Here is a 25732-nt window from a genome sequence, read left to right on the forward strand (position 1 = left end):
TCTCTTTCTACTCTGAGGGTCTTGGCTTCCCCCGGGGGTAGCCTCTGACTCCAGAATGCTGGAGAAAGATCTCCGTTAACACATCGGGGTTTCGGTGCCTGCTTCCAGTCTGATTGGAGGGGTCAAGAATGCCTGTGTGTCTGGCCTCACCTAGCCTCCCAGGTCCCCTGGAAACCTCCTTGGCTCCCAGACCTTGGCGAAATGTGGTGATCCCCACCCCCCACCCCCGCGCGCCCTCCGCAGGGGCCGGTGTCAGAGGGGTGGAGGGTGTGTGTGAACTAAGGGACAGTTCAGTTGAGATTTACCAGAACGCTGCTTAGCGGGCAGCACTGAGCGCGCTGAAGCCCGAGGTCACATTTTGGGATGCGGAGAGGGGAGCAGAGTAAGGAAGAATGAGTCCGAATTGGGGGTTTGGCGAGGTACACATCCCTAATATGTGCCAATTTAAATTCAAGGACTCGCGAATTACATGAGGCAAAACAAGCAGTTACTACAAGCAGATGACTAGAATAGTTGCCTTACTATACATATTTTTTGAGAAACAACTAGCGCCCAGCATGACCTGCTTTTGCTGCTTTAAAATGTCAGGGTCTGAGAAGGCAACTTAGGAGCAGGAGCCCAACTGCTTTTGTTCATCTCTGCTTGCTTCCACATCCAGTTGCTAAGGGCGATTGTTTTGAGACTATGTGGGGTGTTCTGTGGGAGAAATGGGGATTGCTTGCTTTTCCTAAGTGGGCTTGGCAGGAAACATCGAAGAATATATTTACATTAATAGGAGTATATGTTTGCCCAGCACATTATATTCTTGGTGCCCAGCTGTATTTGTTTTAAATACCCTGTTGTTCCAAAGACAGGGGAGACAAGCATACGCTATACATGTGTATCTATGTGAGTGTGTGTGTTCTACACATTTGCAGATTTATGACCAAAAGTTTTAATGCTTGTGTTTTTTTTTAAAGGCTGTAGCTAAATAGTTTTTTAAAGGACAATAGCTTATTGTCACATTAGAAATTGGAGATTATTTGCTCTTAGAATCAAACTTAAAAGGCAAACATTGGAGAAAAATTAGAGTGGCAGTTCTAAGGAAGATAAAATTATAGAAGTATAATACCTAATTGCATAAATAGAATACCTCTTGATGAAGTATTTGGGGACAATATTTTCAGATGAGTGTAGAAGGTATTAAGAAAAATGGGTTTTAATTTTCCACTTTAGCCTAGAGCCTTATTCAGCAAACCTTTCTATTAAGAGCAACTCAGTTGTTCTAAACATTGTTGATCCATGCAGTGTCACATTATCTTGACTTACAGTGTTTGCTTCTCCCCCTTTTAAAAATCAGATTCTCTTTTAGAACAGTTTTCACCAGGTAGAGCTCCAAATTTTGCCATCTACTTGAAGTAAATAAACCTGTTCTCTTCTAGATAAGATTACTCTAATATAAACAATGATTAAAACTTACTGTGTGTCTTCTTTAAATATACAACCAGTGGATTATTTTGTAAATATGGACAATAAATGTTTTTTTCATATTGCATAATGAAGGACGGTGTGCTTTACACTTCTGTATTTTAAGACGGGGATATACCTTTTTTTTTTTTTTTCCAGATATGGGAAGATATCTGAGCTTCCTAATAGTCTGTTACACCATTTTCAACCCCGACTGCTCTCTTGGTATTTATGAGTTCAAAATGATACGCATGCATCAATGATCTGTAAGAAAAATACATTTGAGGTCACTTCTGCTCCCTTATTTCCCAAACAAATGATAGGTTAAAAGGAAATTTCACCGGGACCTTTCCTTTTATCCTCTTTATACTTCTCATATGTAAAGAAATATATTCTTTTGTGAAGAAAAATATAGATATATCTCTGGAGCATCAGACATTAATTTATTATTACTAATTTAAGCAAAATAAATATTAAAACTTTATATTATGTAAGTTATGTATTGATATCTAATTATATGATTTTATATTACATATAGCTATATATAGTTATTTCATTATTTAATTAAGTGCTCTTTAAGGAAATATTTTTAAGCATAGTTATCTTACCTCCAAACTCACTCTTTGCATCGGAATTGCCCTCAGGAAACTTAAAAAATCTGATTTATTAATTTAAAGATACAACTTTTAGGTATGATGGTTTTACATATCTTCATATTTGAACGTCATTAATTTGACAGTTACTGAATCTTCCTCCTATGTCAGGTGCTGTTCCAGGTGTTATGTGTAGAGCAGTGAATAAAACAAATGAAGTCCCTTCCATCATGGAGATTACAAATAGGGGGTAAAAGCCAATGCATATGGAAAGGAACAAAATAAAAAACTCAAAGTCCTATAAAGAACAAAGATGGCTGAGGCTGCAGGGGTGAGGGTGGTGGGAGAGAAATCTAATTAGATCAAGAATGCAGGGTGGGCCACGCTGAGAAGTCCAGGTTGAGAGCTGACATCTGAGAAGGACAATGAAAGCCCCTGAGTTGAGAAAAATCTTAAACTGTTCAGAGAAGCAAAAGAGATAATAGAAATACAGTATACTGTCATCTTGTATTCATAGTCCATTTTGGCTGAAGTTTACATTTTGACAGGTGAATTTAAATACACGTGACATGTTGGCAAACAGAATAAATAATAGCTCCACATTTTGTGTTTGGGGGAAGAGTAATAGCCATTTCTTAAATGTACGGTGTTTTTCCTTTTTAATGCTTCCTTAATTAGTAACTTATTTAGTATAAAGAGTATGGCTTGTATTTACTTATGTGCTTTTGGTTGGAGCCCTATCCCCCACTCTGATCAGCTCCTACCCTCATAGAAGAGTGATTTTTGCACCAGTTGAGTACCAGTTGTACCATTTTGTCCTCTTGTAAAGGACAGGAATCTAGATGGCTTTGGGGGATTGTGTGGGCACCGTGACTATCCCACCTTTCCAGATTCATCTCTCTCTACCTTCCCTACCTCCAAAGACTCCAAACACCATTCAAAGTTCCTAAAGTTAGCCACATGCTTCCAAATCCCTGTTCTTTTGTTTGTGCTTTACTCTGTGTGTGGAATCTTCTATCTTCTATCTTCGCCTGTTGAAATTATCCCCATTTCTTAAAGCTTGGAGAAATGCCATTGCCTCTAGGAAGTCTTCCTTTATTGCACAGAAGTAAGAATAGTCCTCCTGTGGCATTTTATACCTCACTATCATTGTTTATGCCTGATAATAATTAATTGTGCCCCATCCCAAGGTGTGGTTAACTGTCATTAAGAGCAAAGTCTGTGTTTTCTGCACTTTCATAGACTCTCAAATCTTGATAGAGTGTCTGCCATGGCCTGGTTACTTGGCATTGCCCTTGAGTTGAAGTGAAATAGGGAAGGTCCACAGGTCCAACGCTAAAAGAGTGTTCTTGAACCACAGTACTCTAAATAGACCACTTTAGAAGTATATATACTTTTCAAGTTTTTATATATTTTTTCCTCTCCGTATATATCTGTATCTATATCTATATATATATTAGGAATCTAGACACCTTTATATATGTATATATATAAATATATATTTCTCCTCTCCATATATATATATATGTAGTAGGAATCTAGACACACACACACATATATATGTAACTTATCCCTTTTTTAAGGGACTAGAGGGTGATTACATAGAACCAACCTCACTTTAAGGCTTAACTAACTTATGAAAATAGATATTTAAGATATCTGTTAATTTAGCTAAAGACAGAAGAGGGCACAAGGAAATCAACTATTTGCAAATAGTTTTATTTGAAATCTTCACCTTTTTTGGTAAAAAGTGAAAAACTAAAATAGAAACTGCAAGCAATGATATATAATGAAGATTTTATCCTAAAAGTGTTACATTTTCATTATTAATTTTTAAACCAAAACAAGAACCTTTATTGCTTGTAAGACAATACCTTTCAAAATTTTTAGTGTGGCTGATGCAATTGTTGCTTGAAATTTACTTTTCTTCGCTACTCTCATCATAGGAGCCAAGGTATCATGTGTCATGTACGTTTAATCAGTAGTTGTGTGCATTTCTTACTAGCACATTTTACCTGAAATAAATTACAGGATGTCATAAGAAACAAGGAAAGAAAAATGAGCTACTTAAAATTTGTTTTCATGTTATTGTGTAGTATAAAAAGCAGAAATATATGTATGCTTATATCAACAAAACTGCTTTGCTCCAGTGTGATAGTGAAACCCATCAGTTATCCTAGGAAAAATGGTCTTCCTTTTTACAAGAAGGAAAGGAAAGATGTAAGGAAAGATGTGTCCACCTTCTCAGGAAATAATCAGCAACAAAGAGTCATCAAAAGACCACCATCCTTTGTGCTACTATTTCAGAGCCATGTGAAAATACAGACCACCTACTTATATTGGCTGTTTAGGTCAAAATAAAACAAGGGAATATTTTTCCCCCTAAGTATTATCCTTCTTTTCTTTGGAGAGTGTATTTTTTTTTTTTTTTTAGTTTTCTAAGGCCATGTACATGGGAGTCTTCCTACTTATCTTTTGATAATACCTGTTGCTAACTTGTTGATAATCAGAATTTTATTATTTGTTAGTTGCATAAAGGTAAGATAAACATCATAGTTTTTCTTAACTGAAATGTCTAATTTTTCAACAAGCATATTTTGTCAAATGCAGGGTTCCTAAGTGAGAGCTTTTATGGGAGCTTTACTGAATTGGTAAACAAAACAATGTTAGAGACTTTTTAAGAAGTTGACCCTTGCTTATGCATTTTTTCTGTGCCTTAATTGTTATGATTTCAACATTCTACATTTGCTCTAGGCTTCTGAAAATGGTTGATACCACAGTGGTGCAATAAACTAAAAAGTGGTACAGCAAGTGAAGTGTAAGACAACATAGTAGTTTAGGTAAGATTTAAGGTTGAGTAAGATGATTTGCGTTGGGTTGATTTAGGCTCATAGGTTGAGTTTACGTGTATTGAGAAAATAATACTGTCTGGTGAAGAAATCCTTTGATAGTTCATAATACAAGACTTCAGAAGCACCACTCCACCCCAAAGCCACCACCAGATTACCATTATCAGTTACAGGTTTCACTTTTTATTTCAAATTAGTAGAGTTATTAATGTAGTTCTTCTACATTTAGCCCCCAAATTCTGTTCTTCTGTTAACAGTTTTATACTATATAATGTTACTATAAGAAAATTGTTTTCAAGTAGACATGAACCTCCCCTTCCCTCTCATCAATGTAAAATGATGTCTTTTAAACTTGATTTGCTTAACTTAAAAATAATGGCAGATATTCAAAGGAAAAGGTGGGTGACATATTTTTCAATCTGATTTATCTACTTAGTTTTTAGAATCTAGGTTTCTTTCTAGGTATACTTTATCTTAATTTCTTCCCCAGTTGTGAGAAGTTTTAGCCAAAACAGACTATGACATTTCAGCAATGTAAATTTGTATATGATGTTTTAAATGTTGTCATTAGCACTCAAGGGCTAAAAACACAAAACAAAAGCATAATGGAAACTCAAACATATAAAAGACCATTTTAACAAGGTTGATGCAATTTAAAGTCAATCACACTGTGTTGGCATGACTAGGAAACAACTAATTTAGTAATTCTACCTATAAAGATTCCAATGTTCATTTTAAGAAACTCCGATTATATGAATATGTTACCATTTACTGTTTTCTGGGAGGACAGCAGTAGACAGTGGTAGTAGGAATCTAGATACCTTTTTAAAAAACCATTTTATGATAGTTATTACTTTGTCATTCAGGGGAAAGACTCTTTGCATAAAGCTATATTGTGTGAAATATTTGTGTGGAGTATGTGTTTCACCCTATGCTTTCAAAGTTCTTGGCTATCAGGTGTGACAGGGACTCTTACGGTGTGACAGGGTCATATGGTATGTATGATGGGGTTACTGCCGCTTAAAAGTCAGTGACTCACCACTGCCTGGCATATAACAAACCCTGCACAAGCATTGGTTGAATGAATGAAAAGTTGTGTATTTCTTAGGATTTACATCTGACATAGAGTGACCATTGAGATCAGTGTGCACATAGCAGTGACCCTAATTGAGGGGACTTATGTGTTTATCAACTGCCTACATGGCATCCTGTGTCAGGCACTGTACCATGGAGTACTAGTTCATCTTCACAACAAATCTGTATGGTAGGTACATTACGTTATCTATCCATTGATACACTAAATTATCCATTAATGGATGATACACTAATATTATCTACCCATCCATTTTATAAATGAGGCATCATAAACAAATAAAATGGTTAATTAACCAAATTCATATATCTTTGAAGAGTGGGGCTGAGACTGAAACCCAGGTTGCCAGGCTGACACCAGCGTCCCTGCTCTTAACAAATGCCAATTCTCGATTGTCACATACTTTATTTCGTTATCTCAATTAGTTGAGATACATCAGCATTTCACAGCAAAGGAAACTGAGGCTCATAGAGTTTGCATTTTGCCAAAAGACTTACACCTGAGCAAAGTAACACCAGCAGAATTCAGAAACAAATCTGCCTGCCTGTCCTTAAATCCTCTATTCTCCCCACTACTCAACACTTCCAGTTCTTCATGACATTTTGAACTTGTCATTAATGGGAGACACCTTACTGTTAAGTCCTGTAGTAGATGTTCAATGTATATATCTGGTTGTTGGATACATGCAATAGTGTATTATTAACTTTTTAAAATTGAAGGTGTGAGAAGGCTTGCCTGGAAGTAGAAACTTATTTGTAGGCTTTGGCAAAAGAGACAAAAAAATGTGCCATATTTCACCAAGCCATTTTTCACATAGGGATGTAGCTTTGATTTTCTAACAAGTGTCTGGATGTGATATTAGTTGATGCTATCTCCTTGGTGAATTGCAACAGTGACCTGAAACTCTGAAAAGGATTAATTTGGAGTGCTCTCATTAGCATGTAATGAATTTTAAGTTAAGTCTTCCATTAATTTTTTATTAACTTTCCTAGATTATATATTTTAGACATTTCTCATTTCTAACAAGATGCTTTATTGGTTACATTCCTTATTGGCCTTATTGTACATGATAAACTGAAACAAACCACTAAGGTTACAGAGTCACAAATTAATCGTGAAAATTACAGATGGTTAGAAAACTAGATACTGTGTGTTGTATGCTGCTTTTGAATTAACACATTGGTTCAGAGTTCTTGTCTAATGAGTTCTTAGATCTTGTTCTTACTACTGATACCAGAAGAACATAATGTAGTCAAGTCTTAGTCATGTGTAAATTGTATTATGCACTTTATAAAAATTGCACACAGATGAATATTTAACTCTGAGACAATATTTCAAGTCTAGTTATATGTTATTTGGGTATTTTATTGACTTATACTATTTGACTTTTATTTTCTTGTTCACCTTACTTACATGGTAAAACTAACTGGGTAATCTAACCATCAACCTATTTTTGTGCCTGTACATACACAGCTGATTTCGGCTGAAGAGAAAACATACATACACATGGGTTGTTCCTACTTTAAATTCATAGTCAATTACATCAAGTGGGCCCCTAGTACATTAAAAAAATCTATTTCTATTTAACTAGATGATTTTCTTATCTTCTTTCTCTTTAAACCTCTTGGACCTACTCCCCCAACCCCACACTCAACTACGTTCTTTCTTCTATTTTTTTGAGAAAATAGAAATAATAAAAAATAAATTTTCACGTACTCCACTACTGGCTTTTACAAACCGATCTGCATATCTATCCATTTACTCCTCTTTTTCCTCCTGAACTTGGGGATGAACTCTTAGTGCTTCTGTTTAAGGTTAAGACCACCTCCAATTGAGGGATAGATCCTTTCTCCTACTCAGGGACATCAATCCAATAATTTCCCACTCTCTTCTGCATCATATAATCTTCATATTCTACCATCTTATTCTGATCAAAATATAAATATGCTGTGATATATCCCATCTTAAAAAGTAATCTTCTCATGATGGTACATTCTTCTCTAGCTACTAAATCAATCATCTTTTGTCAGCAAAACTCCTTGAAAAATAGATCTCCAATTTTTCTCCTCCTGTTCTCTCTTGAACCCTTTCTAAATCACATTTTTGCTCCATCAAAACCATTCATGATGATCACCTTTTCATAGTTATGATGTGTCTGGATTAATTGTTAATACATTAACTATTGCCATCATGCAACATGACGCCGTGCCAAACACTATTAGTACTCAGTTGGGACTCAGGTATCATTAGAAGGCAATGCTTAATGTTTCCTTACTTGGGAAGAATATTATTTTCATCACACATATTTGTATTGGGCCTGAACAACTTGTCTTCATAAAACAGAATTTGAATGATCTTTCTAAGAATTAGCCTTTTAATTTTTTGTCTGTACAAATATAATGGATTTGTGACTAAGTAATCATTCATTTATAAACTCTTCAATTACTAGCCTAGCCAGAAGTAATAGGCAAATTAAAATATTTGGTTAATCTCTTAATAAACATCACTCAGATTCAAGCATTATACACAAAGAAATAGTTATAAATATAAGAAGGAGCATTTAACAGTTTATTTTCTATATATGAAATGTTTTCACTGATATATTCGGTTTTAAGTAATGCTAATGGGTTCTCTTATGTATCTACCTATTATATGTAGATACACAGTTATGAGATCTGGTGACAAAGTTAAGGTAACTTTTTTACATTTGTGTTTTTGTTTTTGTTTTTAAATCTCCTATTGGAATGACAAACAGCTTTTGAGATATGAGAAATGGCAAAGTGCTGGCAATTAGAGTTTAAGAATAAATTCATAGACAGAGTTCTATTGTCTCTTCTTGTTAGGTTATCGGGGGCCATATGTAACCACTGAGTTCAGTAGCTATGACATGAATGTAGTGTCTTTTCTCAGGACACTTTTGAATGTTTGGTGGGCAAATGCCCGGTTTCTTCAGAATGCAACAATTTTCTCCCTTTGGAAAAGGTCTTTAAAAGAGTCAGAATTTCATGGGACTTGATGTCTTTTTATCCCTCCACATGCCTCATTTTATCTCTTTAAGTTTAGGTAAATAATTCCTGCCTAGCCTTGGCTACATCGTGCCCTTTAAATATGTGTTCGTGGCTTTTTATCCTCCTCACCATTTGGCCAACTTATAATTGTTTAACTCTATTACTATTTCTGCATAAGTAAATGCCACTAGCCCCTTAATCGTTTCTGTGGCTTAGATGGTTCAATAATTACCTCATCCTTATTCCAGCAAACGAGAGAGCTGCTATTTTCATGAAGAGAATTTCATGCTGAGGCCAACCCTGGTGCAGAGAGGATTGCATTTGCTGTCTCCCTTCTTGCTGGGGCCGGGCTCCGACCTGAATGGAGGGATGAGGAAATTGGACAAGTCTACACAAGACAGAAGTATTTCTCTTGGCTTCATGCCTGACAAATTGAAGGAAAAAAAGCAGGGAAAGTAATCAAACATCTTTACTGCATCTGCTAGGATTAGAAGCATTATATGCCACATCTCTTACTTCTCCCAACCATTGGAAATTGGTGGTATTATTTTCATTTTCATGGATGAGAGGAGATGAAATAATTTTTCTAGAGACTTGCACATGGCAGAAGTAGTATTTCAATGCAGTTCAGGTCTAACTGATACAAGGTGTCTGTTTTTAGAATTAACCCAGTGGATCTTAGGTAATAATGGTATTCAGCATTATATCCCGGTGTCTTCCTAGATTCATCCTTCGGATGGGCTAGAACATCGACCACAGGGTCTGCCTCTGTTCATCCTTCTAGCGTTCGTATGCCAGGACACGGTGCTGCAGCAGCTGCTGTGACCGGTGGTGTTACCCGTGATAACCACCCCACACAGGAGTATGCATCCGGCTCTACCTCCAATTTCCCATCTCTGTCTGATGCTTGGGACACCAGGGCAGCGCCCTGTGCAGAACGGCAGAGCTTAGACACATTCATTCTGTAGTCTCTCAGACTTTCTTTCTGGAGTGAACCATCCCAGACGGTGTGGCAATGTTGAAGTTTTCCTGGAAGGTTTGGAGGATTGTATGTCTGTCAACTTTGGTGGTCTTCATCCCCAGGCCTTTGCATTTTGGAAAATTGTAAAAGTAATACAGGTTGCTGAAGTTTGGAGAATATGGCATTAATAAGCAAAGCTGCCCTCTTCCTCTGCTACTGGTGCTGAGCTAACACAATTTTTAATCATTAGAAATGTCCCTGGCATCCAGATGCTCCCATGACTGTTTTCATTTTACTTGCCGGATGGTTTATTGTCGTGTGGTCAAGTGAAACAGACTCAGAGTACGATGTTAAGCACTTTTTGCAACTTCTACACCAATAAATCAGCCCAAAGGTAAAATTTTCATTTCTGCCTGGGTTTTTCTTTTGCCCCATGACAGTAGTACCAAAGATTATCTCAACACCATCTCCCTGAGCTCATTAGTTTATAACATAAATATTCCCATTTATTCACTTTCTTTAAAAAAGCAAACACAGCACCTTGTGACGTCACAGCTGTTAAAGGTTAACCCAACTGTTATCAGTGTTGGCTGGCTTCATGCTGCTGTTCCTTGTTTCTGCCCCCTACACAATGCCCATTGTCATCTTCTGAGGCAGGCTCATTGATTGTTTTCCTTAAAAAGTGAATGCAAGGAAATACCCCAAATCTCACCCACACTGCATCTCTGCACTTCCATCACTATTACTTACCACCATCCCTATATAGCCCAGCCATTCCCACACACCAGTCTGTGGTGCCCCGGGGCAATGGGGAGAGTGTGGGCTCGGGCACTGGAATCTGCCTTCTACTGGCTGAGCAATTCAGACAAGTCTGTGACTATGCGGAGACCTCCACGCAATGAGCAGCATGGATAAGATGATCTGGAAGACATCATTTGGCTTTACATTCCTTTGCTCACTTGTTTAGAGGCCCACATGGGCTCAGCCTTAGAAAATCAAGGCAGAGATAGGTTTCTTTGCACTGGTTTGTGCTTACAGCAAAAGGCCCTCCGAGGAGCAGAATCGTCCGCTCACTGGTCTGTTCTCAGTGTCTGTTGCCCTGTTCCCTTGCCCCAGAATCCCATCCCCTCCTGCTTCCCCAGCCCTTGTGCTTCCTAACTTACTTTGGACCCATACTTCCTGTTGGCTGTTTACTAAATACAGCTGGAAAACAATTGGCTAATTATCCCTATATGCTATATTTATTCTACTTCTTATAATTTACAATACAATTACAATCTTATCTGTTAAGTTTGAGACAATTGCTAAGAGCGCTTCTCTCCCTCTCTCTCTCTCTCTCTCTCTCTCTCTCTCTCTCTCTCTCTCGCTGTGTGTGTTTGTGTGTAAGAAAGTATGTTGTGTATGTGTGTAAATTAGAAGATTAGCATGAAGAACGCTGTGTGATGCAGATACTACATGAAGCATAAAAGCAGAGAACTAAGTATGTTCAATTCCAAATTTATATATATATATATATATATTTTAAAGATTTTATTTATTTATTTGAGACAGAGAGAATGAGAGACAGAGAGCATGAGAGGGGGCAGGGTCAGAGGAAGAAGCAGACTCCCTGCCGAGCAGGGAGCCCGATGCGGGACTCGATCCCGGGACTCCAGGATCATGACCTGAGCCGAAGGCAGTCGCTTAACCAACTGAGCCACCCAGGCGCCCCCAAATTTATATATATTTTAAAAATTGATGTGCTCAGCCTCCTATCCCCCTACCCTTGTTGTTACCACACTCTGCCTTTAGGCAGATAAAAGCTACCATTCTCCTAGAATCACAGATGTGATACTAAGATAGAAGGTAAAAAAGAAGCCTGCTGAAGACTCTAGTAAAAGTCAGTTTAAGGCCTCCCGGTAACTTCTAGAACTCAATTCTTTCAGGTACCTTTATTTGTTTTACCTTGACAAACCTCATTATATTCTTCAGGGGTTGGCATCTGCACAGATTTTTTTTTTTTTTTTTACAGCTTTGATACATATGACCCATACATATGACTGGGTCATATGTATCAAAGCTTACTAGCAACTAAGCTAAAACCCATCTGAAGGGATTAAAGCTTCAGTGAGGAAATACAAAAACAGTGACAAGTCCAGAAAGAAAGGCATAACTAAAATGAATGACTACACACATACACACACACACACACATGCACACCCCACAATCATCATCCCCACAACCACGATCTGCAACATAAATGAATGTCAAGGTGCCCATAGGAATTTCAATCTGCATTTTTAAGTTCTGTTAAGTAGTATTGAACATATTCCTAAAGAACAGCATCCCATCCCGTAAGTGGCAACAAGAATGCATTTAAGGAAAGTGATAAAAAGAAATCAAACGGAAAGCTGGAAAATAATCTAGATTGGCAGGATTGGATGGACGAGAAAAATAAAACCATTGGATATTAACCAGTTGGAATTGACAGCAGCAGCCAGCTTTCTTCAGAAGAGAAGCAGAAGCACTAAATAAGGGAGCTTCTCAATTTTAAGAAGTTGAATTAATCAAACATAAGACTAAAGCTATTGGATTTGTATCAAAAGTGCTGGTTTTGAAAGTAGGCCAGACTGATGTGCTTCTGATCAGCGACCAGCCAGTGAAGCTTGAGTCTCAAACACCATGACAGGGCTTGGAACAAGTAAAAACGTTCTTTGGTAAAAATCTCAGCAAATAGTAATTTTCCTAGTGAAGAAAATATTTACAAGTCAGGAGGATTCCTTTATGCTTCAGGGAGTTGATTATTCTGTGGTTATTAGCACTTGCATCAAGGTGATTCTGTTTAAAGAATGCATTACACACAGGTGGTTTGATTAAACAAACTGGTTTCATGGCTGCCGTATCAATCAATAGTGGGTGCAAACATTTTGTTTCATGAGGAAAAATATGGATGAGCGATATACTGTATATCCTGATATGGGGTTTCAAATGGCAGTTAAGAAACTATATAGCACAAAAAGGAATTTTTGATACCTGTCTATTGGGTTTATTCTTAAGAAATATATGGACCCCTTTCATTCAAGTACCTCTGAACTCCATAAAGAAAACTGTGAGTTAAAGCACCTACTGACCATCAGGAAGCTAAAAAGAAGAAGAACAAAAAGACAGAAAAAATATCGAGAGAGAGAGAAAACCCTAAAATGTAGAAGGTGCAGTCAGCAAGAAGAATTCTTAATGCTGGGACCTTGTATACTCTTGTAGGTATTCCCCTAGCAAAGTGGCTGGATGTGTCTGCTCCTCTTTAAGGATCTGTTACTTTGAATAATCTAAAGGGGTTGCTAAGCTGATAAACCTTGAGACCCTACCATTGTTGCGAGTAAACATAAGGGAACAAATTTCTTAGCTTATCATAAACATTACCATCATCCACACTGAACCTCACAAAAACTCTTTAAAACAGACATTATGCCTATTTTTCCTATTTATTTTTATTTTTATTTAAATTCAGTTAATTAACATATAGTGTATTATTAGTTTCAGGGGTAGAATTTAGTGATTCATCAGTTGCGTATAACACCCAGTGCTCACTATATCACGTGCCCTCCTTGATGCCCATCATCCAGTTACCCCATCCCCCCACCCCCTTCCCCTCCAGCAACCCTCACTTTGTTTCCTAGAGTTAAGAGTGTCTTATGGTTTGTCTTCCTCTCTGATTTAGTCTTATTTTATTTTTCCCTCCCTTCCCCTATGATCCTCTGCTTTTTCTCTTAAATTCCACATATGAGTGAAATTATATGATAATTGTCTTCTCTGATTGACTTATTTTGCTTAGCATAATACCCTCTAGTTCCATCCACATCATTGCAAGTGGTAAGATTTCATTTTTTGATGGCTGAGTAATATTCCATTGTGTATATATATTCCATATCTTCTTTATCCATTCATCTGTTGATGGACATCTGGGCTCTTCCCATAGTTTGGCTATTTTTCAAGTGAAAAAAATGGAAATGTATGGATATAGTAATTTTCTTGGATCATATAGTCTGTACATAAGGGTATGTAATAGGATTACAACCCTGTATTTTTGGATTTCTAGTGTGAAGTCAGCTCCCTTATGATACAACTACCATTTCCCCTGAAGTTTCCTTGATAATGAAAAAGAAAAATGTGTAGAGAAACTTCCTTTCAAGTAGGGAAAAAGTTGCAAGTTTTGAGAACATTTTTCCCAATCTGGGTTGGAAGTCACCCCTTGGGGAGTGGGAGGGAGATGCTAAGAATTATGGCTTTAGTTTATCTGCTCCCACCTCCTCTCTCTCTCTCTGACATGCTTCTATTTAATTATGGGCAATTCCACTCCATTTTTTTTTAAAAAGGATTTTATTCATGTTTATTGTTCATAAAATTTGCAAGACTATAAAATCCAGGAGACAACCTAACAGATTAAGTGTTCCTCTCCAATTTTTGGGAAACACTATAATTCTTCTTTTTGTCCATCTCTAGCTTTCCTTTTTTAAGAAGGTGTTTGGTTTTTTGTTGATTAGAAAATCCTCTCAGTATTTCTCATGCAAGACTACAGTTGAAGGTGTAAAAAATTCCTTGCGTGAACACTCAGCAGGTTTATCAAATGACCTATAGCTTGAAGATGATGCGTATGTCTAATGCTATCCTGATTTTAAAATAGATATTTTATTGATATATAACATGTGCATTGAAAGTGCACATATCACATACAACTTAATGAATTTTCACAAACGAATACACTTGCATAAGGACCACTTGGATCAAGAGCAGAACAGTGCCCCAGAAATCCCACTCACAGGACTTTCCAATCAATAAACCCTAAAGGTAGGCACTGTCTTGACTTCCAACACAATATATTAGTTTTGCTGGTTTCAAAACTTTATACAGGAGTGCCCAGGTGGCTCAGTTGGTTATGTGTCTGACTCTAGGTCTTAGCTTAGGTCATGATCTCAGGGGGATCAAGCCCCATGTCGGGCACTCCACTCAGCAGGGAGTCTGCTTCAGGATGCTCTCTCTCCTTCTACCCCTCTCCCCTGCTTGCTTGTTCTCTCTAAAGTAAATGGATAAATCTTAAAAAAAAAAAAAGGCATTTTGCTAATAAAATATATTTGATTTCAGGTACCTGGGTGGATCATTCAGCTAAACATCCAACTCTTGATTTTGGCTCAGGTCATGATATCATAGTCGTGAGATAAAGCCCCACGTCAGGTTCCTTACTTGGTGTGGAGCCTGCTTAAGATTCTCTCTCTCTCCCTTTGCTCCTACCCTCCCCCAAATTCATTCTCTCTCTCTCTAAAAAAAAGTGGGAGGTGAACCTGGATGTCTTAGTCGGTTTCACATCTGCCTTTGGCTCAGGTCATGATCGGGCCCCACATTGGGCTCCCTGCTCAGCGGGGAGTCTGTTTCTCCCACTGCCTTTGCCCCTTCCCCCCACTTGTGCTATCTCTCTCTCTCTCTCGAATAAATAAATAAAATCTTTTTAAAAAGCTTTATATAAATGATATCATTCAACATGTGCATTTTGTATCTGGCTTCTTTTACTTAATAGTGTTTGGAGATTCATTAAAGTTATCTCTGGGAGTTGTTCATCACATCTATAGTGATATCCCCCTTTTTCCCCTAATATTGATAGTTTTTGCCTTTTGCCTTTTCCTTTTTTTCTGGAACAGTTTTGTTAAGATATATTAAGTTTTATTCATCTTTTTTTAAAGAAGCCACTTTTGGCTCAGTTTCTTCCATTTTTGTGTTTTATTAAATTCTGGTCTTAATTATTTTCTTCTATTTTCCTTAGATTAAATTTGCTGGTTTTTTGTTTGTTTGTTTGTTTGTTTTTACTTCTTGAGAGTATAAATTGTAAGCTTACTAATTTTAGGCCTTTAAACATACATTTAATTTTATACCGTAAATTTACCTGTAAGCATTTACCTTTAGCTGCAGTGCACACGTTGTGCTGTGCTATGTTTTAATTTGCATTTAGTGATGCACAAGCAGTGTGGGGGGCCAGAGCGGGGAGGGGCAGAGGGAAAGGAAGAGAGAGAATCTTATGCAGGCTCCATGCCCAGCGTGGAGCCCAATGGGGGGCTTGAACTCATGACCCAGATATCAAGACCTAAGCAGAAATCAAGAGTCAGATGCTTAACCCACGGAGCCATGCAGGCACCCCTAGTAAAATATTTTCTAATTCCCATTGTGATGTATTATTTACTCATGATTATTTAGAAGTTCTCATTTAATTTTCAAATATTTAGGGATTGTCTAGTTATCTTTTTTATTTAAAAAAAATCACTAGATTGGTAGGTCAAATCCACTATAATCTGAGAACAAATGAAATATAAGGATTGAAAACAATTTTTTCCAGTAGCCACATCAACTACATTAAGTTCGTTAATTGTGCAGTTCAAGTTTGTCTTCTAAAAATTGATTTTCCATGCATGTTTCCACTTTTGTCAGTTATGGAGACAGCAATGTTAAAAATTCCCCATTATGATTGTGGATTTTTCTGTATCTCATTTAGCTATCTCATATCTCAGTTTTTGCCTTCTTTACAGGTTAATATGAAATGATTATATCTCACTGGTAGACATACCCTTTCATCATAATGTCTTGCTTTTTGCTTTAATATTTACTTTGCTTGCTATTAATGTAACTACATCAGCTTGCTCTGGTTTAGTGTTTGCATACTGGTTATCTTTCATACTTTTAACTTTTCTATATTCTTATAATTAAGGTGGGTATCTTGTAAGTATGAATTTATGTTTGTTTTGCTTTAGTTTTTGCTTTAAATACACTCTGACAATCTCTGACTTTTAATTAGAATATCCGGTCTGTTTACATTTAATGAAATTACTTAACAGTAACATTTAACATTTGTTTTCTATTTGTCCAATCTATTCTATTTTCCTGTTTCTTTGTTTTCTTATATTATTTTAATGTGTCAAGAATATTATTTATTAATCCATTTTCCACCATTAGTAACCTGAGGTTTATAAAGCCATTACAATATATTTTAGTGGTTACCTTGGATATTACTACATTTAATGTTGACTTATAGAGTTTGATATAAGTTTGAATATTTTTCACATTTAATATTAGGGCCTTAGTATAGTTTATCATTTAGTCTCTCTAGGGTTTTTGTTTGTTTGTTTCTTATTGTCATGCTTTTACTTCTAGGTATATATAAAACTCATAAGAAATTATTTTTATGTTATAGACTCAATATTTATTAAAATATTTATCCTTGCTCTTTATTTTTTCCTACATTTTTGTGTTTTCATCCAGGAAACACTTTATTTTCTGTCCTAAACATCTCTTTTATTATTATTATAATGGTTATTATTTTAGTTCAGTCTACTTGTTATTAATTCTGTCAGTTTTGTTTGAGTGAACGTTTCATTAGTTTGTCTTTGGGTGGTGTTTTTACTGAGTGTAGAATTCTTGATTGGAAGGGTTTTTTCCCATCACATAATGATGTCATCCTGTTGTCTTCTGGCTTCCATTATTTCCTACTGAAAATTCCACTGTCATCTTACTATTTCTCTGAAGGGCATCTGTACTCACTTTCCTCTGGCTTCTTTTAAGATTTTTCTCACCTTTTATTTCAGTAGTTCTATCATGATGTGCTTAGGTGTCACTTTGTTTGTATTTTTCTTGCAGGAGGTTTGCAACATGTTCTGAACCTGGGATATGAGATTTTATGTCAGCTTCAGATTTCTTTTTATTATATTCACATATTTCAAATATTTCTTCACTGTTCTCTCACTTGTCTTTCTGCGACTTCAATTACATTTATGTCAGTACTTTTCCTTATGTCTCCGATGTTCTCACTCCATTTTCTAGATTTCATGTATTTGTGCTTTAGTTTGGATATTTTGATTTGTGTTAGTTTTCAGTTATTTAGTCCTCTCTTCTTTTGTTGTTAAACTCACTGATTTCTTTCTATTATAGTTTTTTTCAATTTTGAAAGTTCCATTTGATTATTTTAGTTCTCTGTTTAGATCTCCATCATGTCTTTTATTTTCTTAAACATATTCATCACAGTACGTCAAAGTCAAAGTCTTTTAACTCTTATCTGGGTGATCTAAACATCTGTTTTTATTTTATGTTTTTCTCTTGGATCTTTTTTATTTTTCATAATTTTGGCAATTTTTGAGTACTGAACATTTTGGATAGAAATCTGTAGAAATTGTCTATGATTTTATCTTCCTTGGAGAGGAGATTCTTTGTATGTGTAAGTAATTAGAGTAGGGACAGAAAACCCCAATTTATTTTAGTATGAAATATATTTGAAGTTGGCTTTCCTGTGTGGGTGCGGGGTGGGGGGTGTGTGTATGTGTGTGTGTCTGTGTATGTGTTAGCTTGTCTATTTCTAGTTTGTTTTTTGGCTAAGGAATATCTTTGTAGGGGTTCCAATTGAAATCCTGGATGTTTACCAAGGGCACTACTCACTGGCATGCTGGAGCTCCAATTTAATCTTCAATTTTGTCTCCAATTTTTGTCTCCAACATTGTGGACTGCCAAAAGCTTTGCTCTGATTTTCAGCCTCTACTTCTGAAACAGCAAATTCTTGAGAGAAAGAGTGATGTATAATACTGTGCTCACCTCCATATGTTTTCCTTTTCTTTTAGATGTTGGCCCCTCAAGTCCATTGTGTGGTAAACTTTTTAGGACCTTTTTTTTTTTTTAAAGACTTTATTTATTTATTTGACAGAAAGAGATATAGCGAGAGCGGGAACACAAGCAGGGGGATTGGGAGAGGGAGAAGCAGGCTTCCCGCGGAGCAGGGAGCCCGATGTGGGACTCGATCCCAGGACCCTGGGGTCATGACCTGAGCCGAAGGCAGACGCTTAACGACTGAGCCACCCAGGCGCCCTTTTTTAGGACCTTTAATCAAATTTCTTTCTTTTCTTTTTTAAAGTACCTAGCTTTCATATATGGTATGAAAGTTGATCTTATACTGGTTAGTTGGTCATAACTAGCAGTACAATTGCTTTCCAAATTTTGAATCCTAGCTCTCAGAGAAACTGGTAATTAGGAAATATTATCTTCTTTTTAAGTCACCATATCCTGAATATAGAAAGAAAATCAGTATCTTGACAAAAATTGAGAGAGGTTTTATGATTTATAGGTATGATCAAGTCATGAGTTCCAAATTTTTTTGGAAGTCATTTAGAAGAAAATGTTGGAAGAAAATTCTTGACCAGCTTTTGATTTGATTTGATTTTTTTTTAAAGATTTTATTTATTCATTTGACAGAGAGAGAGACAGCGAGAGAGGGAACACAAGCAGGGGGAGTGGGAGAGGGAGAAGCTGGCTTCCCGCCGAGCAGGGAGCCCAATGTGGGGCTCGATCCCAGGACCCTAGGATCATGACCTGAGCCGAAGGCAGACGCTTAACGACTGAGCCACCAGGCGTCCCTTAATTTGATTTTTTTAAACATTACCGACTAAGATTTATTTTCAGTTCTAATTTCTAGTAAAATCTGGGACAGATTTTTGGATATTTTTGGAAAGATGGATATTTTTGTCAATAATTGTTTCTAGGGGTGCCTGGGTGGCTCAGATGGTTAAGCATCTGCCTTCGGCTCAGGTCATGATCCCAGCGTCCTGGGATCGAGCCCCGCATTGGGCTTCCTGCTCAGCGGGGAGCCTGCTTCTCCCTCTCCCTCTGCCTCTCTCCCTGCTCATGCTCTCTCCCTCCCTCTCTCTCTCTCTCTCTATCTCTGTGTCTCAAATGAATAAATTAAAAAAAAATCTTTAAAAAAAAATAATTGTTTCTAGATGTACATCTTTTGTATATCATATGTGCCGTGCTATTATACTGCTAATACTGCCAGATGGAATTATTTTAAGCCTTTTGTGTTCTATTGTAAAAATTGAGTTATTCTTTCATTCTCCAAATTCATTCCCCGACAGTTGCTAACAGCAACAAAATTGTAGATTACCCAACCACCTTCCAGAATGTTAAAAAACACATGGGTTTACCTCGCAAAGAGTAATATAAAGATTTGTGTGTGTCCTATTTTTGGCTTAGCTTTTAAAGTCTACAAGAAAGATGAAATGGCGAATTCCATGCTCCAGGCTGCAATAAATACTCTGCAACAGGTTTATTCTTACTAACAAATACTCCGGAGAGGCTGGGATAGACTTGACAAGAAATCAGAGTACTTCTAATGAATTCTATGGCACAATTTGATGCTGGTGTTAGCAGAGGCCCCATCCCAAACTTCCTTGGTCTTGAAGAGTTCCTTCAGCTTAGAGTTGTGCACTTCTGAATAAATGACTCAGTCATTCTAACTTTTAGTCCTTATTTGTCGGATGCGTTAATGTAATTGTGTCTATTTTGCTTCCCTCATGAGTAAGACTCAAATGAGATAATGCACATGAGAGTGCTTTGTGAATTACCAAACTTCATGCACATAGTGAGGGCCAAACCTTGGACCTGGTGAGAACATTGAACATATCTATTTGATCAGAGCCCTTGTCTTCTATACACATAACAACACATCTCCCAGCAGATCATGTTTCTAATTTCATTCTTAAGAACATTAATAGAAATCAGTTTGAAAATCTGGACTGGGAGGAAAAGGTAAACGTTGCTGATTATTTACTTCCTTATTTTTTATCTTTGTTTGAGTTATAGTGTCTTTTCTATGTCTTGCCTAGGAGAAATTTTAAAAGTCATCCAGTTCAATCATCTTATTTTATAGCTAAGGTAACACACAAGTACCTCAGCATGTGAATTCCCCTATTATGGCCTCATGGTTAGTCATAGCCAGAGCCAGATAAGAAAGAATTCTCCTAATTCATTGTGTTGCTGTGCAGTGGATATGATACAGCATTGCACCATTTCAGATATAACACACAGGGGTCCACACATATGTCTGCCTGTGTGCACCCACATACACACAGGAAAAATAGTAACTTTCCTCAAGCTTTGAGAAAGGATCTGACTTCATTTCTCATCTTTTTCTCTACTTCAAAGTGGATTTCTTTTCCATTCATATACCCCTCTGGTGAAGCAGTATTATCTTCTGTTTGGAATCTTTTATTGCCTCATCACTCCATGAGAAAATCTGACTATTAGAACCCAGTGTTTGTGGGTTCTAATAGTGAATGTGAATGGTGCCCATACAATTTTTGAGGAGCAGTATAATGCCTGGAGAGTGATGCTAGATGAGCAGAGGTGAAATGCATGGGGTGTTGAGGATGCAAAGGGAGCTCTGGAATGTAGGCAAGTATGAAAAGAAAAGACACAACACTTCAGTGTCAGTGATAGTTTTAAATTTTGTATGGGTGTGGAAGGAGGACTGATTTGGAAAACAGAAGGCAAAAGATGTAGATGAGACTGACCTGGTGACATGAACTCAAAATGATAAAAATGTTCAGGGGGCATTATTGTTCTGCCTCAATAGCAAACAAGCATTTTCTGGCTGACTAGCATCCTTTGAAAATGGGTATGATACCCTTGGGGAACAGAGCAGTATATGGGAGTATGAGAACCCATAAGTATATCTTCATGCAGCATCAATTTTAGTTATGGTAAGTAATTTAAAATACTTTATAACAAATAAAAACTGATTATTGATTAGAATAAACCTTTCAAAATTCAAATTTCAAAAAATTTGGGTAGAATCAAGATTCCAAAGGAACTCCTCCTAATCAGGTGCTATTTGGGACTACATCCCTCAGATTCACCAGTAAATATGACCACTTACTTTCCTCTACCACTGAAAGTATTTAAGTAAAAATATTTGAGAATCCCTAGAGCATTTGTGATGTAAAATATGCCTAAAGGTACCTCAGATAGTTCTCACAAATTCCTCCCTCCACATTTTGGCCATTTGACGATCAGACATCAGATGTTGCCCTTTCTAATTCCTAATATGAAGTATAGAAAGTTGATTCTTTGCATATTGATGCCATTCTTACCTTCTATGTTTTCATTTGCTGAAGTGACTTCTCTTGGACAGCTGTGTGTGTATCTCAGTGCCCCTTTCAATGAGAGTAATTATTTTTCATCCGCCTTTAAAATGTTTCACATATTTGAATGATTCTTTGCCTAATGTGAAAGAACGTGTGATATTCATGTCCAGGATAAGAACAAGGCATTTGTACTCTGCAAAACCAACTCTGAATGAATGAAGAGGGGAAGGAAATAAAGGGGGAAGCGGAAAAGTGCATAAAGCCTTTCACCTGATAGAATTATGTACTGAAATTGATGACCTTCACTTTGTAAAGGATTTAAGGCATTTGCAAGGAAATGAAATTATCAGACTTTGAAAATCATTGACAATCCAATGAGTTCTTTAAAAATATGACTTAATATACGTCAGAAAAAGTAAAATGATCCTTCCCAAGCAGTCATTAAGAGATTAACGGTGTAAGATCTCACATTAAATTTCTGACAAAAGGAAGTATGCTTAGACCTTAATCTAGGGAAGGAAACCCAGAGATAAATATTAATATTAACTGAGTCTCTAAAGTTAAAATATCAAAGATATATTTAAAAAATAATTTATTTTAAAAGCCCCAGGTTTAATGATTTGAAAAAAAAGTTCTATGCTGGATAAATTAATATTCTTTATACGGCCCTTAAATGGGAAATAAAAGAAGTCTTACCGTCTATTTTACATTGTTGTCTCAGGTTACAGTAGAATTAATATGTTTTTTCTTTTTCCACAAGAGGCTCTCAATGATGCAAATGCAAATTCTGCCAGAAGGGCAAAATTAAAAGTGCAAATATATTTGAGTCTCCGTGACTGCTCCCATTATTACGGAGTAGAATACCTCCGCGTCTTCCTTCTTTTTTAATGTTTTTGTTTGTTTGTTTGTTTGTTTTAAGATTTTTTAAATTTATTTGACAGAGAGCCACAGCGAGAGTGGGAACACAAGCAGGGGGAGTGGGAGAGGGAGAAGCAGGCTCCCAAGGAGCAGGGAGCCCGATGCGGGGCTCGATCCCAGGACCCTGGGACCATGACCTGAGCCGAAGGCAGACGCCTAACGGCTGAGCCACCCAGGCGCACCTTTTTTTTAAATCTTAAAGTGAAGAGAAAACTTATTAAATATCCAAACTCATTATAGGAAGTTTGAGAAGCTCAATTTCTCAACCAATACCCACTCTAAGGTAATTAATGACAGAGTCTGTCAACAGGTATGTGGCAAGCAGTTTAATGTGTAATAGAGAGCATTTCGGACAGGCAGTAAGTGAGAGTGAACATTCCCTACTCTATACACACCGAGTAGCCCTGGGTGTGCGGCAGGATCTTCTGATCCTGCTTCCTTGTACATCAGACAAAGATGGGTCTCAGTTCCTCCAAAAGTTGGGGGGTTCACTGCAGTAATAGGTTCTGTCCACTGTGACTGTTTTATAAACGTAAGGCCCATGTGGGTGGTGTTCCTTCAATAGCGGTACTGGTTACGAAAGTATCATTACAATTATCACACGAAAGCGAGTTTAATGGTTTACTTTCGTGTGCAACACAACCATTTTAATTTTTTAATATTCTCTTCCATATTTGTACATTATTTTAATCATCCTGTGGATACAATCCAATCTTAGCTGGAGAGAGTAAATCTCCATTGAGTTAAGATGTATGAAAGCACCTTTACAATGCTCCAGGGCCATTCCAAATGCAAAGGAAGCCAAAGCCTGTTTTCATTAACACTCTTTCTTAATTATTTTTCCATATTTCTACAAGTGGGAAAGTGATTTTTAAAAGGGCAGGAAAGGTAGGGGGAGGCTGTGGTAGCCAATGAAAGTGCTTATATGAAAACAATGAATCATGGAACACTACATCAAAAACTAATGATGTAATGTATGGTGACTGACGTAACATAATAAAATTAAATTAAATAAAAAAAAAAAAGAAAGTGCTTCAGAAACACAGAGGGCCTACCTATGTGATGCTTCAGGGGGTCAAAAATGTAGTCCTTCCCTTGAGATGCTAACAGTCTGGTGCCAGGGTAATCACTTAGTATTGCTACTGTAACGAATTAGCACAAATGCAGTGGCTTAAAGCAACACACATTTATTATATGATTCTGTAGGTTAGAATTCTGAATTCTAGGTTAGAATGGGTCTCACGGGGCTAAAATCCAGGTGTCAGCTGGGGAGGGTATGTGCTCTGGTAAGCGCTGTGAATTGTGCAAGACTGTTGAATCTCAGATCTGTACCTCTGAAACAAATAATGCAATATATGTTAAGAAAAAAAAAAAGAAGAAGGTGGCAGGAGGGGAAGAATGAAGGGGAGCAAATCGGAGGGGTAGACGAACCATGAGAGACTATGGACTCTGAGAAACAAAACTGAGAGTTCTAGAGCGGAGGGGGGTGGGAGGATGGGTTAGCCTGGTGGTGGGTACTGAGGAGGGCACATTCTGCATGGAGCACTGGGTGTTATGCACAAACAATGAATCATGGAACCCTTCATCTAAAACCAATGATGTAATGTATGGGGATTAACGTAAGAATAAAAAAAAAATCCAAAGGTCAGTAGGGCTGCATTCCTCTCTGGAGGCTCTAGAGCAGAAGCCATTTCTTTGCCTTTTCCAGCGTCTAGGGGCCATCTGGGTTCCTTGGCACGTGGCTGTTCCTCCATCCTCAAAGTCAGCAACGTTGCGTCTGCCCTGTAATTATTCCGTAATCATATCTTCCTTTCATTTTTCTCATAAAGACCCTTGTAATTACACTGGATCCACCCAAATTATCCAGGATAATCTCACCACGGTGAGGGTTTTACCTTAACCCTTTACGCAAAGGCGCTTTTGCCAAGACCATCCCATGAACAGATAATCACAACGCGACACAGTCAATGCAACATCAGCGCTTGCATAAGGCACTGTGAGAGCATAAGGCAAGCTGACCTGGGGGCAGAGGTCCGGAAACACTGCGGAAGCAGGTATTGGATGGAGAGGTGATGACGGTGCACAGGAAATAGCCATTGGAAAGGATGCAGAGGCCAGTTTTAACCAGCAGGCGGCCCGTGCAGAGAGCAAACTGCTGTTAGAATTCATCCTGTCCTTTCTGCCTCCTCCACACCTCTGACATCTGTGCATTTGTCACCATCCTACCGCTGTCACTTGAGAAGAAGACCGCCTGTGGCATGGTCCACAGGGATGGTATTTTAACTGCCTGTCTCACATCCAACAGTCTGTGACCAGAGCAATACTTGAAGCATCTCCATGGAATCTTGTCACTTGCCTGCTTTAATTTATTGACGTATATAATCTCAGGACAGAATTCATTTTTGACGTAAGATTTGGACACTTACCCACCATTTAAGCCTCATTTCTTGATTTTTGCTCTTACTCCTTTAAAATAATGTATGGGTTTCATATAACATCCTGTGATGTTGGTTGGTCAAGTACGTTTATGTCCACTTCACAGAGAGATTTGGGAGGCTGTGGCTTATGATTTAACCAGACAGCCAACACCGGCTGACCCCCAAGGTTCTTCCCACGGCACAGTGGTAAGGCTGGTATACTTTAAACTGCAGATTTTGTTCCTGGAGATTCTGGGAATTTGGGGACAAAGTACCTCATTGTTTTCTGCAAATTCATTTTCCCTTAAACCAGGTAACGCTGGGATTGGGGTATTTTGGGGGCATGGTAGTGAGTCATAACAAGTTTAATTCCTTTTACTTCATGTGTTCAAGGGCCCACGTAATTGCAAAGCATAGACACTTCCTCTCTGCTGTTAAGAGAATTATCAAGTTAAGAATGTCTTGATCTTAATTACTTTTTACTAAGCCTTTTCTGATGCCCAAATAATATATGTGGCTAAATGGT

At 37.4% G+C, this 25732-nt stretch overlaps 1 protein-coding gene across 3 annotated transcripts in view; it reads left to right on the plus strand.

The window, feature by feature from the left end:
* Positions 1–25732, plus strand: part of FGF14 (fibroblast growth factor 14) — a 596870-nt gene that overhangs the window by 429922 nt on the left and 141216 nt on the right. The gene's annotated exons all lie outside the window — the stretch shown is intronic.

The sequence above is a fragment of the Neomonachus schauinslandi genome, chromosome 3 (genome assembly GCF_002201575.2).
Source record: "Neomonachus schauinslandi chromosome 3, ASM220157v2, whole genome shotgun sequence".
NCBI lineage: Eukaryota > Metazoa > Chordata > Mammalia > Carnivora > Phocidae > Neomonachus > Neomonachus schauinslandi.